Genomic DNA, 4,108 nt, shown 5'->3' with positions numbered 1-4,108 from the left:
ACCTACTCGTACTACAGAAGCATGCATTGCATTTTGCCAAGTTCTCTCTGTGTTAATCCTTTTCCCCAAATATAGCAGGTAACTTGTGTCTGTGTTGATGTTGTTGAGTTCATCTTGCCTAGTTAAATAAAGATAAAATAAATTAGAACATTTAAAATATATACTTTGACCTATTTCAGGTAACCCCAAGATGCTTGATTCACTACACCTGCTTTTGAATAACTTTCCAGTCGTTTTTGCTTTACATTCCGATTTTTGAACGTCTGTTTATTGGACATATATATTAGTGTCTAATAAAAAAGAGCAACTTATGTAAAGCATCCCATCTGTGTTAAGGTTAAAGTGTGTGTATATATATATATATATATATATATATATATATATATATATATATATATATATAATATATATATGTGTGTGTGTGTGTGTGTGTGTGTGTGTGTGTGTAGTGTAGGTCTTCTTGATGTCCACTAGGTGTCAGCACAGCTTCAATAATGTCACACCAGGTTCACAACATGTTTTTCATGTGTAACAAATAAAATTGTATTTGTCACATGCGCCGAATACTACTGTAAGGTGTAGACCTTACAGTTAAATGCTGAAATGAATCCCTTAACACATTTTTCTTACAACTAAATTGTTTGGTTAAGTAAAAAATAAGAAATAAAAGTAACAAATGATTAAAGATCAGCAGTAAAATAAAAATAGCAAGGCTATATACATGTGGTACCGGTGTTCCTTTCAAGTCCAGTGGTGTAAATTACTTAACAAAAATGTATATAAACTACTCCACTACATTCTGTTTATATCTGGGTTTTTTTTTTGTATCTGTACTTTTACTCTTTCCGTTTCTTTACAACATTCAATTTTACTTCGCCACATTTTTAAAGAAAATAATATATTTTTTACTCCATACAGTTTCCCTGGCACCCAAAAGTACTTTATGCATTTGAATGCTAAGACAGGAAAATGGTCCAATTCACACACTTATCAAGAGAACATCCCTACTGCCTCTGATCTAGCGGACTCACTAAACACATGCTTCGTTTGTAAATTGTCTGTGTGTTCCCATGGCTATTTCATAATTAAAAATACAAGAGAATTGTGCTGTCTGGTTTGCTTAATATATGGAAGGTCAAATAATTTATACTTTTACCACTGATACTTAAGTATCTTTTAGCAATGAGGTTTACTTAGTATTTTACTGGTTCACTTTTACTTGAGACATTTTCTATTAACATATCTTTACTTTTTCAACCACTGTTCAAGACGTTTAGCACCCAATACCCAACATTCACTTGGTGGCATGAAGTAGGAGTGCTGAACTAGGATCTGTTTAGCATTTGTGAGTAGAATGAATAATATTACTTTGACATAAATGCGTACAGAGGAGCACTTTTCTACGATCAGCTTTGCCTAGATCATTCTGAATCAGTTGTCTCTGGAATAAGATTATATGGACTGGGGTGGGTTTGTTTGTAGATCAGCACTCCTTCTCAACACCAGTTGCTGTACCCTAACATTTTATAATCCATTTTCCTTTGCTGTCTATGTCCTTCCGGAACCCCACCTCAGCATTGTTCTGTCAAGGCAACAAAAGCAAGTTAGCATGCTCTTGAAATGAATTTAACTCACAACCTCTCCTTTGGGAATTCACCATCATATCTACAACTATTTTTAAACTATCTTAACATGTGGCTTTCTTCAGGGGGACCAAGACTAGGAACACCTTTGAATGGTCGACAAAGAATGGCCCCAGGTAAAAGTTGGCTTTTGCAGAGTATGGTTGTATTGTTACTCCACAGCATAGTATGCTATCACAACTCTATTGAAATGACATTTGAAACAAGGTGTCACTTCATTCTTGCTTTTTGATGGGAACTAGCCCCTTTCCCCCCTATATACACCTCTGGTTTGCTCTTTCAGACCCACAAAGGCAACAAGAAAGTTGCTACATTAACTGTTTCTCTGGGATTTGAACTAGGGGGTACATAACTCAAGTTAGCTCTTTCATGACAACAAAAGGCAGAATCAAAAATGGCTCTAAAAAAATGCTCTTTTCAGATTTGAACTCTCAAGCTCTGGTTTGGAGAGCAAACGCCATAACCACTACTCTACCAGACAGACAGCAACTACTTGTTAAGGGGTACTTCAAAATGCACACATCAAAGACAACATTTCAGAGAATGGTGTGGGGGCTTGTTCTTCTTGGGTCCACCAACCGTTCCTCAATCTTCTTTTGATGACTACAAACAGAGATTATGAATCTTCAAAACCTACACTATAGGATGGATCTGTTTAGGAACGGGGGACGAAATTAGAAAGAGGCGTGTTTCCAATTAACAACAAATAGACCCTAGAAATGTTATTCCAAAATCTTAATATTGGAACTTTGTCCCTTCATTTGCCTACTACTGTCTATAAGCTATCATAACACGTGGGTTTTTTCTTGGGGACAAGGTATCGGAACGCTTTTGAATGGTCTACAAAGCATGCCCCCAGGTCAAAGTAGCCATCTGCACACAAGGTTTGTAATTTATCCAAATTCAAGTTTTTTACTCCATGACATAATATCACAATACTATTGAAATTACTTTCTTTACAATGTAACTGGAATGTTGGACTATTTTTTGGCCCTTCCTCTGACACTGCCTAGTATATACAGTAGGTCCTCGATGGTAGGAAGCTTCTACCCAGTGATGTACTCGGCTGTCAGCAATCAAATTTTATTCATAAATCCCTTACAACATCAGCCGATGTTGAAACCCAGCCTAAAACCCCAAAACAGCAAGCAATGCAGATGCACAGTGGCTAGGAAAAACTCCCTAGAAAGGCAGGGACCTAGGAAGAAACCTAGAGAGGAACAAGGCTATGAGGGGTGGCCAGTCCTCTTCTGGCTGTGCCGGGTGGAGATTATAACAGTACATGGCCAAACGTTCATATCACCAGCAGGCTCAAATAATAATAATAATCACAGTGGTTCTAGAGTGTGCAACAGGTCAGCACCTCAAGAGTAAATGTCAGGTCCGGGACAAGGTAGCACGTCCGGTGAACACGTCAGAGTTCCATAGCTGCAGGCAGAACAGTTCAAACTGGAGCAGCTGCACGGTCAGGTGGACTGGGGCCAGCAAGGAGTGATCGTGCCAGATAGTCCTGAGGCATGGTCCCAGGGCTCAGGTCCTCCGGGATAGAAGGGAGAGGGAGAGAGTGAATTAGAGAGAGCATACTTAAATTCACACGGGACACCAGATAAGACAGGATAAATACTCCAGGTTTAACTGACTGACCCTAACCCCCCTACACAAACTATTGCAACCTAAATACTGTGGCCCCGTCCGACAATACACCCTCAGTAGCGCCTTACAGTCCGATGCCGAGCAGTTTCCATACCAGGAGGGGATGCAACCGGTCAGGATGCTCTTGATGGTGCAGCGGTATAACTGAGGATCTGGGGACCCATGTTTTCAGTTTCCTGAGGGGTAAAAGGTGTTATCATGCCCTCTTCACAACTGTGTTGGTGTGTTTTTGACTATGATAGTTCATTGGGGATATGGATATCAAGGAACTTGAAACTCTCAACTTCTCCACTTCAGACCTGTCCATGTTAATGGGGTTCTATTCTGCCCTCCTTCTCCTATAGTCAACAATCAGCTCCTTTTGTCTTGCTCACGTTGAGGGAGAGGTTGTTGTCTTTGCACCACACTGCCAGGTCTCTTACCTCCTCCCTATAGGCCGTCTCATCGTTGATCATGCCTAACACTGTTGTCATCAGCAAACTTAATGGTGTTGGAGTTGTGTTTTGCCATGCAGTCATGGGTGAACAGGGAGTACAGGAGGGGACTAAGCACCCACCCCTGAGTGGCCTTAGTGTTGAGGATCAGCGTGGCAGATGTGTTGTTGGCTACCCTTACCAACTGGGGGCTGCCCGTCAGGAGGTCCAGGATCCAGTTGCAGAGACAGGTGTTTAGTACTAGGATCCTTTGCTTAGTGATCAGCATTGTTGGCACTATGGTGTTGAACGCTGAGCTATAGTCAATTAACAGCATAGGGAGGGCTTGGTTGGTAGGGATGTCCTTGTCTCATCGCACACCAGCGACTCCTGTGGCGG

Source organism: Oncorhynchus tshawytscha, linkage group LG09 (genome assembly GCF_018296145.1).
Source record: "Oncorhynchus tshawytscha isolate Ot180627B linkage group LG09, Otsh_v2.0, whole genome shotgun sequence".
NCBI classification, from domain to species: Eukaryota; Metazoa; Chordata; class Actinopteri; order Salmoniformes; family Salmonidae; genus Oncorhynchus; species Oncorhynchus tshawytscha.
The sequence above is the reverse complement of the archived record's forward strand: the minus strand, read 5'-3'. Positions refer to the sequence as shown.